The sequence below is a fragment of the Petromyzon marinus genome, chromosome 61 (assembly GCF_048934315.1).
Source record: "Petromyzon marinus isolate PM22_M1 ecotype Great Lakes invasive population chromosome 61, UKy_Petmar_22M1.pri1.0, whole genome shotgun sequence".
NCBI classification, from domain to species: Eukaryota; Metazoa; Chordata; class Hyperoartia; order Petromyzontiformes; family Petromyzontidae; genus Petromyzon; species Petromyzon marinus.
The window spans coordinates 4286972-4299620 of NC_133727.1; the positions used below are offsets into that span (position 1 = coordinate 4286972).

The window sequence follows — 12649 nt, forward strand, 5'->3', positions numbered from 1 at the left end:
TTCACCCACACGCTCACTCACTCACCAGCATACTCACCCAAGCACTCACTTCATCCACTCACCCGCCCACCCACTCTTCCAGTCACCCACCCGTCCACTCATCCATCCACCCACACAGCCACTCCCCTACCAATCTGCTCACTCAATCACCCCACTCACTCACCACTCACGTACGCACTCACCCACTTGCTCATTCACCAACTCACTCACCAACGAACTAACTCACCCACCCACTCATCACTAATCATTCACCCACTCGCTCACTCACTCACCAGCAAACTCACCCACGCACCGACTTCATCCACTCACCCGCCCGTCAACTCATCCATCCACCCACCCACGCACTGACTTCATCAACTCACCCGCCCGTCCACTCACCCACCCGTCCACTCACCCACCCACGCACTGAGTTCATCCACTCATCCATGCGCCCACTCATCCACTCACCTACCGACCCGCCCACTCACTGAAAGGAAAAGTAGAGAATGGAGCAATTACGAGAGACCAGATGTACGGGGTCGGGACAAGAAGCTTTCCATGAGACACTTGAAAGCAGAGTGTGGAAGAGAGAGAGGGAAAGATCGAGAGAGACGAGTACGGAGTGCACCTTCAGGTGGATTGGCCTGAGGAGTGGATTGCACGTCGGGGTGCAGGGGATGGAGGAGTTGGGGGGGGCGGTGAAGGAGGAGGGGGGGGGGGGTGAAGGGGGCGGGGCTACGAAGCTTGCAGAGGGACGAGGTTGAGGGAGCGAGGCCACGCAGAATCCGAAAATGTATTTATACTCGAGGAATCCGATGAGCTATAAAGCGCTTTTCACTGATGTCCGTTGCATGCGGCGGTGGGGACGCGAGGTGCGAGGATGGGGAGCGAGGTCCGAAATCAAAGGGGAGATGGTTTTCTGCAATGCCCTCACTGGGGGGGGGGGGGGGGTGGGGTGGGTGTGGAGAATCCGATGAGCTATGAAGCTCTTTTGCGTCACTCGGCTCGGTCGAATCGCTGTCAGCCGCTGTAGACAGGCGCCTTAACTACATCACGTAAATAGACGTTACAGCGTTGGAAAGGAAGTCGTTAGCTCAGTGGGCTTGACCAATAGTTTAGTTTTATTTGTACGTATATTTTGTTGTTCACCTGTCGTGTTTCTGCCCCGTTTGTTGGTGTCGTCACGTTCTGACCCCGTGCCCCCTTACTGGATATTAGTGGGGAATAAAAAACAAGGGCGCTTCATAGCTCATCGGATTCCTCCTGCAGCGCACACAAAGATTCTGACTCTGATATCTCGTCAGCCTCCTGAAAGAAAGTTATAAGAACGCGTGGATTCAAGTTGTTTGCAAGTGAAGTGGCTTTTTGCGAATTGAGACGAGATTTCCTTGTAAGACAAAAATAAAATGTGAATTTTTATATTTTCATTGTGGGGGGCGGGGAGGGGGGGAGAGTGGGGGGCAAGCCAGCGAGAAAATATTAAAATATATATAGTTCCCCCCCCCAATCAGTGCTGGATGATCCTCGTAGCACATGTAGCTACTACACATGTAGCTACACATGTGTAGTAGCTACTACACATATGTAGCTGCTACACACGTGTAGTAGCTACACATGTAGCTACATGTGTAGTAGCTACATGTGTAGCTACTACACATGTAGCTACTACTACACATGTAGCTGCTACTACACATGTAGCTGCTACTACACATGTAGCTGCTACTACACATGTAGCTGCTACTACACATGTAGTAGCTACTACACATGTAGTAGCTACTACATGTGTAGCTACTACACATGTAGCTGTACTACACATCTGTAGTAGCTACATATGGTGTAGCTACTACACATGTAGTAGCTACACCATGTAGTAGCTACTACACAAGTAGCTAGACAAGTAGTAGCTACTACACATGTTGTAGCTACTACACAAGTAGCTACAACATGTGTAGTAGCTACTACACATGTTGTAGCTACTACACATGTAGTAGCATGTGTAGTAGCTACAACATTTGTAGTAGTAGCTACGGGCCCCGCACTTTCAAGGGCCCCGCGCTAAATGCTTCCAAGCTATCAATTCCGGTTCAGTGATTCTGCACTTGCTCTATTACTATAGTACTATACCGCCTTCGACTTTTACGAACGACCGGGTGTTTAAGGTTAGCGATTTGTCGTATTACCTGGCTGCATAGCAAATGAAAAAAAAAATACAATAACTTAACTACGCAAGTAAAAAAAAGAATGCGTGTTTTAATATTAACGTGTTTTTATTTATTTATTTAGGGCCCGCTTATAACACATTCTACAGGCCCCGCGCTCAGCTTAATCCGGCAATTGCCCCCAACCCAAAATATCCACCCCCCCCCACCCTCCCATTCAACAGGAACGCGCCGGTTATTAACATTGTGCCGTGCCGTTGATAAAAAAAAAATAAAGAGAGACGTGTAAATGAGTGGAAGAAGAAGAAGAGGAGGTAGAGAGAGAGAGAATGAATGTGCTTTGATCTACCCGATCACCCAGGGTGCATGTCGCGTGCCGCGTCCAATTCGTGTCCTCGCGTCCGTCCGAGTTGGGCGAGTGGGCGAAGCGGTCGCGACGTTTCAGCACTCGAGCCTCGGCAGTTAACGAGACGCTAATGGCCTGGATATTTTAATCGGGTAAAGGGCGGCGGCGGTGGTGGTGGTAGTGATTCGTTTTTGATCGCACTTTTTTTTACGTCTTCTCTTCTCTCTCTCTTTTAAAAAATAAAAATTATGATCAGAGGAAACAAGAAGAAGATGCTCGGTGTAGTCGGCACTTTGCTCCGTTCATCATTTCGGTTTTTTATGCTTTGCTTTATGTAAACCCCCTCCCCCCCCCCCCTTTTAAATGAAAGACACAACAAAATATATTTTTTTCTGTCTCCTTACCCCTTCCCTCTCTCTCTACCCCCTTTCTGCCCCCCCCTCTCTCTGCCCCCTCTCTTCCTACTCCATTTCGCTCTCTCTCGCTCACTCTCTTGCTCTCTTTTTTATAACTACGACAAGTGCTGCATCTGCAAGCAGGCGATTGTGGGGTTTATTTCCCTCCCCCCCCCCGCTCGCTCTCTCTCGCTCTCGTTTCTACCCGGTCTAATGGTTTAAAAAATAATTGCAAAAATGAAAAATAAACTTTCTGTCGATAAAAATTGTAGCGCGGGGGTGGTTGGTGGTGGTAGCCTTTGTGGTTGTTGTTGGTAGTGGTGGTGGTTGATGGTGGTAGCCTCTGTGGTTGTTGTTGGTAGTGGTGGTGATGGCGGTGGTGGTTGGTGGTGGTAGCCTTTGTGGTTGATGTTGGTAGTGGTGGTGGTTGGTGGTGGTAGCCTTTGTGGTTGATGTTGGTAGTGGTGGTGATGGCGGTGGTGGTTGGTGGTGGTAGCCTTTGTGGTTGCTGTTGGTAGTGGTGGTGATGGTGGTGGTGGTTGGTGGTGGTAGCCTTTGTGGTTGTTGTTGGTAGTGGTGGTGATGGCGGTGGTGGTTGGTGGTGGTAGCCTTTGTGGTTGTTGTTGGTAGTGGTGGTGATGGCGGTGGTGGTTGGTAGTGGTAGCCTCTGTGGTTGTTGTTGGTAGTGGTGGTGATGGTGGTTGGTGGTGGTAGCCTTTGTGGTTGTTGTTGGTAGTGGTGGTGATGGTGGTGGTGGTTGGTGGTGGTAGCCTTTGTGGTTGTTGTTGGTAGTGGTGGTGATGGCGGTGGTGGTTGGTGGTGGTAGCCTTTGTGGTTGTTGTTGGTAGTGGTGGTGATGGCGGTGGTGGTTGGTGGTGGTAGCCTTTGTGGTTGTTGTTGGTAGTGGTGGTGATGGTGGTTGGTGGTGGTAGCCTTTGTGGTTGTTGTTGGTAGTGGTGGTGATGGCGGTGGTGGTTGGTGGTGGTAGCCTTTGTGGTTGTTGTTGGTAGTGGTGGTGATGGCGGTGGTGGTTGGTGGTGGTAGCCTTTGTGGTTGTTGTTGGTAGTGGTGGTGATGGCGGTAGTGGCGGTGGTGGTAGGGTTTGGTGGTTGTTGTTGGTAGTGGTGGTCGTGACGGCGGTGGTGGCGGTAACGTTGGTGGTTGTTGTTAGTAGTGGCGGTGGTGGTAGCGTTGGTGGTTGTTATTGTTAGTGCTGGTGGTGTTGACGGCGGTAGTGACAGTGGTAGTAGCGTTGGTGGTTGTTGTTCGTAGTGGCGGTGGTAGCGGTGGTGGTGGTTGTTGGTGATGGCGGTAGTGGCGGTTATGGTGGTAGTGGCGGTGATGGTGGTTGGTGGCGGTGATGGTGGTTGTTGGTGGTGGTGGTTGTTGGTGGTGGTTGTGGTGGTGGTGATGGTGGTAGTGGCGGTGATGGTGGTAGTGGCGGTGATGGTGGTAGTGGCGGTGATGGTGGTAGTGGCGGTGATGGTGGTTGTTGGTGGCGGTGGTTGTGGTGGTGGTGGTGGTGGTTGTGGTGGTGATGGTGGCGGCAATGGCGATGGTGGTTGTTGGTCGTGGTGGTGGTTGTGGTGGTGATGGTGGCGGCAGCAGTGGTTTATAGTTGTTGGTGGTGGGAGCGGTGATCGGTCGTGCAGAGGTTAGCTCTACGCTACGCTACGAACCCGGCGACCCGAGTTCGATTCCTGCTCACGGCCACCAACACCCAGTGGCCATTAATCTGAACCGGTCCCGGGCCTCCCCTAGGTCGACTCAGCCTCAAGTTAGCACCTGGTGCGGTGTCTTAAAACATCGCCACTGGGGTGGCCGCTGGCCGCGCACCCAATCGTGCTCTCCTTCATAGGTGCCAATCGCTAACAGCATTAGCCCCAACAGTCTGTTCGGGCCATACGGGCACCCCGTGTCTGTTCCCGTGACCTCCTGCCAGCGGGCGATCGACACCGCACGTGGCGTCAAAGTGCACATGGCCCAGACACAGACGCCACTTAGCGGCGAACGTCGATTGTTGCTGTTGTTGGTTAGCACAGTAGGGGGCACAGGTGGTGCATCTGCAAGCGAGTCATCTCAGTCAACGCACGGCACTTGCTGGGTCTGTCCTGTGAACTCCTGCACCTAGCCTGGCACAGTAGGGGGGGCACAGGTGGTGCATCTGCAAGCGAGTCATCTCAGTCAACGCACGGCACTTGCTGGGTCTGTCCTGTGAACTCCTGCACCTAGCCTGGCACAGTAGGGGGGGCACAGGTGGTGCATCTGCAAGCGAGTCATCTCAGTCAACGCACGGCACTTGCTGGGTCTGTCCTGTGAACTCCTGCACCTAGCCTGGCACAGTAGGGGGGGCACAGGTGGTGCATCTGCAAGTGAGTCATCTCAGTCAACGCACGGCACTTACTGGGTCTGTCCTGTGAACTCCTGCACCTAGCCTGGCACAGTAGGGGGGCACAGGTGGTGCATCTGCAAGCGAGTCATCTCAGTCAACGCACGGCACTTGCTGGGTCTGTCCTGTGAACTCCTGGTGCACCTAGCCTGGCACAGTAGGGGGGCACAGGTGGTGCATCTGCAAGCGAGTCATCTCGGTCAGCCAACACACGGCACCTGCTGGGTCCGTTCCGTGACCTCCTGTCAGCAGCGAGAGCCTTCGACACTTCAAGTGGCCTCAAAGTGCACGCAGCCTGGCACGGGCGCTTGTGGTGACGTCACCGCCAGTGAGTGCCGAATGGCGGCTGTTGTTGTTGGTTAAGTCGCTAACCTCCCCTCCCCCCACCGCCTTGCCACCCACCGTAGCGTTGGCAAATTTTGGCGTTGTATTTTGTATCACATTTGATATTGTCAGAAAAGGTCCCGCAGATATAAACTCACCGCTCGCTACATACGGACACGCGGTGCCCGTATAGGCCGAACAGACTGCTGGGACAAATGCTTTTTGGCGAGTAGCAGCTATGAAGGCCGGCACGGCACGCGAATCGATGGGGCTGGGGTGGCCGGCCAGAAGCCACCCCAGTGGCGGTGTTTTAGACGCCGCACCAGGTACTCACCTGAGGCTGAGTTGGGTCGGGTGGCGTGGTTGTCGAGGTCGGGTCGTCGTTGGAGAAAGGGGGTGGGGGCGGAAAACCCTCCCCAAAAACCACCCAGGTCTAACATAATAGCGTGATCAACCGGGCTATGCGTTAATTGTGTTTTGACCGACCGTCTGTGTTGCTTTATATGGTTTCCAAATGTTGCTGAACCCTGTTTGTTTTGGTGTGATTCTCTCTCTGTGTCCCCTGTAGTATCTGTGTTAGTTCCCCCCTACTTGGGTGTCTGGATATACATCTGGGGTTATGTGTTTCCTCTCTCTCTCTCGTTAATTTAGCTCTTCTGTACCTGATGATGGCTGCTTGTGTTGCAACCGAAACGTCGTACGCTATTATGTTATTTTATTATTTCTTATTTATACGTGACTTTACCTAAAAAAAAAACAAAGAGTCATTCCTGCAGTACACGAAAGCTTCGAATCGAGTCTCACCCAGGTCTAATTTCGATTTAAAGCTTTCGCGACTGCAAGGATTCATCTTCTTTGGTTCTTTCGGTAAAGTCACCACGTAGATTGGGAATAAAATAATAAAATAAAACAAAATAAAACAATAAAATTCTCACGACGTTTCGGCCACAACACAAGTGGCCTTGTTCAGGTGAAAGGAACCAAACCTGTCTGGACGACAGAGCTACAATTTGAGCTCTGTCGTCCCGACAGGTTTGTTCCTTTCACCTGAAGAAGGCCACTTGTGTTGTGGCCGAAACGTCGGGAGAATTTTATTGTTTTATTTTATTATTTTATTCTCATTCTACGTGAAAGAACCAAAGAAGACCACCCGGGTCTCTCGTGAATATACGCGCAAATGCATCTATAAACACACGAGTATTCTATTATTTATGTTCTCTTCTTTCTTACGTAACTTTACCGAAAAAACCGTCGAGTAACACGAGCGAACATTTGACAAATAAGACCGCGATGAGAAGCGCTCCTCTTGCGGCTGGGACATATCGAGAAACGTACGTTCAACAACGAAGCACAAACAAACCATTGGCTTACTCTTTGGTTCTTTCGGTAAAGTCACGTAGAAAGAAAATGAATAATAGAATACGACGTTTCGATCGCAACACAAGCAACCGTCATCAGGTGTGAATGAATGCAAGCTCGGAGAGAGACACATACCCAGAGAGAGAGAGACAAACACAGACACGGAGAGAGACACAGAGAGAGAGAGACAAACACAGACACGGAGAGAGACACATACCCAGAGAGAGAGACACAGAGACACGGAGAGAGACACAGAGAGAGACACACAGAGAGAGAGAGACACAGAGACACGGAGAGAGACACATACCCAGAGAGAGAGACACAGAGACACGGAGAGAGACACAGAGAGAGAGACACACACAGAGAGAGACACATACCCAGAGAGAGAGAGAGACACAGAGAGAGAGAGAGACACAGAGACACGGAGAGAGACACATACCCAGAGAGAGAGACACAGAGACACGGAGAGAGACACAGAGAGAGAGACACAGAGAGAGACAAACACAGACACGGAGAGAGACACAGAGAGAGAGACACACACACAGAGACAGAGAGAGAGACAAACACAGACACGGAGAGAGACACATACCCAGAGAGAGAGACACACAGAGAGAGACAAACACAGACACGGAGAGAGACACACACAGAGAGACACACATGGGGGAGAGGCACGTACAGAGACACACACGCAGAGAGAGAGAGACAAACACAGACACGGAGAGAGACACATACCCAGAGAGAGAGAGAGACACACACAGAGAGAGACACACAGAGAGAGAGACACACACAGAGAGAGAGAGAGACAAACACAGACACGGAGAGAGACACATACCCAGAGAGAGAGAGAGACACACACACAGAGAGACACACATGGGGGAGAGGCACGTACAGAGACACACACACACAGAGAGAGAGACAAACACAGACACGGAGAGAGACACAGACCCAGAGAGAGAGAGACACACACACAGAGAGAGACACAGAGAGAGAGAGAGACACAGAGAGAGACACACACAGAGAGAGACAAACACAGACACGGAGAGAGACACATACCCAGATAGAGAGAGAGAGAGAGACACACACACACAGAGACACACATGGGGGAGAGACACGTACAGAGACACACACGCAGAGAGAGAGTGTGCGTCTCTCTCTATGTCTCTCACCCATGTCTCTCTCTCTCTGTGTGTTGGAAAGAGGCTATTTGCCAATACCCACGATGTTTCCATGTTTGCCGCGAGAGCGCTCTGGACTAGGACAAGAGTCTTGATCTCGGATGCCGTTAATAAAACGGGGCCCCCGTTAAACATTCAATCCCTTCCACAATTAAATGCATTTTTACGATTACAATTACGGCGCATGCAATATGCAGCGTGGGTCTCCCACCCTCGCTAAAGGAATCATCCATTATTAAAGAATTATAATTAGACGGAAGTTTGACTGTTAAAAGGGGGGAGGGGGGGTGGGTGTAAAAATTGGTTGTTCGCGAGCAGCACCAAAAGAAGATCAATCCATGACACGGCGCAACGATGGGACGTCGGTGGTGTGGCTAGCAAACCGCGTAAGGCCGTGGGCCGCCTTTGTCTCCCCGGTGGCGAGGTTTGTTTTTGTTCACGCGCAACGCACAGGGCACTCAGGCACGGTCAGCCTAAGACGTGGTGGCGTGCGGAGGGTGGGGAGTGGTGGTGGTGGTGGGGGTAGGGCAGTGAGCGAGGAACTGAACTCGGATTCGACTTTGGGTGCGTAGCAGCGGCCCTCGGAATGAGTCACTGAATCGCGGGTCATGGTTGGTTACGTACGGTGCGAAAGAAGTCGAGTGTACATACGTACATATGCGATATGGATTTTCTTACTTTTGTTTATTCATTTTCGATTTTCGCTCGGTTGGTAGGGGTTTTATTTGCTTGATAGTGTTGGTTTATGGGATTTGATCCTCATGTCAATGTCGTAGAGCATTTGGCTGCTATAAATTTCAACGTGGCAATGATACGCCTATCTTGATTTGAAGCTGTCGTGACTGCATGAATCCATACTCTTTGGTTCTTTCGGTAAAGTCACGTGGTAGGTAGAAAATAAAAGAAATCACGACGTTTCGGGCGCAACACAAGCGTCCTTCATCAGGTGGGGAAATCCTTGGTCTGCTGCTGAGGCAGACTGTTTTATAAGGTTTGAAACGGGTGTAGCCCAAGGGTTATAAAGAAGTGGCCGGGGCTAGTGATGTTAATGTGAGAGATTAGCATGATGTTAATGTGAGAAATTAGCATGATGTCAATGTGAGAGATTAGCATGTTAATGTGAGAAATTAGCATGATGTCAATGTGAGAGATTAGCAGGATGTTAATGTGAGAGATTAGCATGTTAATGTGAGAAATTAGCATGATGTTAATGTGAGAGATTAGCATGATGTTAATGTGAGAAATGAGCATGTTAATGTGAGAGATTAGCATGATGTTAATGTGAGAAATTATCATTATGTCAATGTGAGAGATTAGCATGTTTATGTGAGAAATTAGCATGATGTCAATGTGCGAGATTGGCATGTTAATGTGAGAAATTAGCATGATGTCAATGTGAGAGATTAGCATGATGTTAATGTGAGAGATTAGCATGATGTGAATGTGAGAAATTAGCATGATGTCAATGTGAGAGATTAGCATGATGTTAATGTGAGAGATGAGCATGTTAACGTGATAAATTAGCATGATGTTAATGTGAGAGATGAGCATGTTAATGTGAGAGATTAACATGTTAATGTGAGAAATTAGTATGATGTTAATATGAGAGATGAGCATGTAAATGTGAGAGATTAGCATGATGTTAATATAAGAGATTAGCATGATGTTAATGTGAGAGATGAGTATGTTAATGTGAGAGATTAGCATGATGTTAACATGAGAGATTAGCATGATGTTAACGTGAGAGATTAGCATGATGTTAATATGATAGATTAGCATGATGTTAACGTGAGAGATTAGCATGATGTTAATATGATAGATTAGCATGATGTTAATATGAGAGATTAGCATGTTAATGTGAGAGATTAGCATGTTAATGTTAGAGATTAGCATGATGTTAACATGAGAGATTAGCATGATGTTAACGTGAGAGATTAGCATGATGTTAATATGTGACATTAGCACGATGTTAATATGATAGATTAGCATGATGTTAATATGAGAGATTAGCATGATGTTAATGTGAGAGATTAGCATGATGTTAATATGTGACATTAGCACGATGTTAATATGATAGATTAGCACGATGTTAATGTGAGAGATTAGCATGATGTTAATGTGAGAGATTAGCATGATGTTAATGTGAGAGATGAGTATGTTAATGTGAGAGATTAGCATGATGTTAACATGAGAGATTAGCATGATGTTAACGTGAGAGATTAGCATGATGTTAATATGATAGATTAGCATGATGTTAATATGAGAGATTAGCATGTTAACGTGAGAGATTAGCATGTTAATGTTAGAGATTAGCACGATGTTAACATGAGAGATTAGCATGATGTTAACGTGAGAGATTAGCATGATGTTAATATGATAGATTAGCATGATGTTAACGTGAGAGATTAGCATGATGTTAATATGATAGATTAGCATGATGTTAATATGAGAGATTAGCATGTTAACGTGAGAGATTAGCATGTTAATGTTAGAGATTAGCACGATGTTAACATGAGAGATTAGCATGATGTTAACGTGAGAGATTAGCATGATGTTAATATGTGAGATTAGCACGATGTTAATATGATAGATTAGCATAATGTTAATATGATAGATTAGCATAATGTTAATGTGAGAGATTAGCATGATGTTAATGTGAGAGATTAGCATGATGTTAATGTGAGAGATTAGCATGTAACTGTAAGTTAGGAGGAGAGCGGCCTCCTCGACGAGGGAGTGCAACCCATCAGGTGCAATCCAAAGGGCCTGTGAGTACGAGAGTGCAATCCAAAGGGCCTGTGAGCATGAGAGTGCAATCCAAAGGGCCTGTGAGTACGAGAGTGCAATCCAAAGGGCCTGTGAGCATGAGAGTGCAATCCAAAGGGCCTGTGAGTACGAGAGTGCAATCCAAAGGGCCTGTGAGTACGAGAGTGCAATCCAAAGGGCCTGTGAGCACGAGAGTGCAATCCAAAGGGCCTGTGAGCACGAGAGTGCAATCCAAAGGGCCTGTGAGCATGAGAGTGTAATCCAAAGGGCCTGTGAGCATGAGAGTGTAATCCAAAGGGCCTGTGAGCATGAGAGTGTAATCCAAAGGGCCTGTGAGTACGAGAGTGCAATCCAAAGGGCCTGTGAGCATGAGAGTGCAATCCCAAGGCATGAGAGTGCAATCCCAAGGCATGAGAGTGCAATGCAACGGACATTATTTTTTTCTAAGAGAGAGGCATAGAGAGACACAGAGAGTTGGAAATAACAGCTGACATAGGCAGGTAGGATGGAAACGTCACAGTCAGTTAAGACTTTACCTGGTTAATAACGTCCTTCCAATGATTGCTCAGTTTGTACCCATCTTCTCGATTGAAGCTGTGTCTGTGTTTATATATGTCTGGATTACTTCATGAACAAATCTCTGAAGGTAGCCGATAGAGTTGCAGAGTACCTCCGTCTTGGAAAAATCCATTTTGTGTGAGCCCACAGCGTTGAAACAATGATCAGCAGCGGTAGAGGCATTGGTCCTACCGTGTTTCAGATCTGCCTTGTGTTCACGAACGCGGTCCGAGACATGTCGTTTCGTTTCCCCAATGTACAGTAACTGCTGTCACAACTCAGTTTGTAGACACCAGGGTATTGCATGTCAGGAATCACATCCTTTACAGATGGGATTAAATCACGGATTTTGTGTACTGTGTTGAAACGAACCTGGATTCTGTGTTTGTTTAAGATTTTGGAAATCTTTTTGCTAACCCCTGCTATGTATGGCAAAGTGATGGTTTTGGTTGGATCCTCAGAAGGTTGTCTCCCCATGGCTGGGGAGGCAGCTTTGCGGATTGTACGGTCCGAGTATCCGCTCATCCTGAGGGCTTGGTGTACGCACTCCAACTCACTGGCTAGGCGCTGCTGGTCGGAGATGCAACGGGTCCTATGGTGTAGTGTTTTGATGAGGGAATTCTTCTGGGCTGGATGGTGGTGGGGAGTCAGGCTTTAGATAGGAATCTGTGTGGGTGGCTTTCCTGTAGACCGAATGTCCCAACGAACCATCAGGTCTCTTCTCATTCAAAACATCCAGGAATGGTAGCTTGCCATCCTTTTCCACTTCCATGGTGAATTTGATAGACGGGATGTATGGAGTTGATGTGGTTGAGAAATTGGTTCAGTGCTGGCAGGCAATGTGGCCAGATGACGAACATGCCATCTACGTATCTCTTCCACAAGGAAGGACGTAGGGTGGATGTCTGGATGGCATCTGTCTCAAATTTCTCAATGAAAATATTCGCTACCACTGGCGATAAGGGAGAACCCATTGGGGTACCCTCATTTTGTTTGTAGAATATACCATTCCAGGTGAAGTATGTGTTGGTAAGACAGTGCCTTACCAAAGTTGGTACATCTGGATTCAGTCCTTGTTGGGCCAAGTCTTCAATGATTGCAATGGTGTCAAGTACAGGTACATTGGTGAACAGAGAGACTACATCGAAACTGACAAGCAAATCATCCGGAGACAGTGAGATGTCCTTGATTAGAGAAAC

The 12649-nt window shown here is 48.2% G+C and overlaps 1 protein-coding gene across 3 annotated transcripts in view; it reads left to right on the forward strand.

Annotated features, from left to right (window-relative positions):
* The window catches only part of LOC116937942 (uncharacterized), a 276405-nt gene that overhangs the window by 226113 nt on the left and 37643 nt on the right, over positions 1-12649 (forward strand). The window lies entirely within an intron of this gene.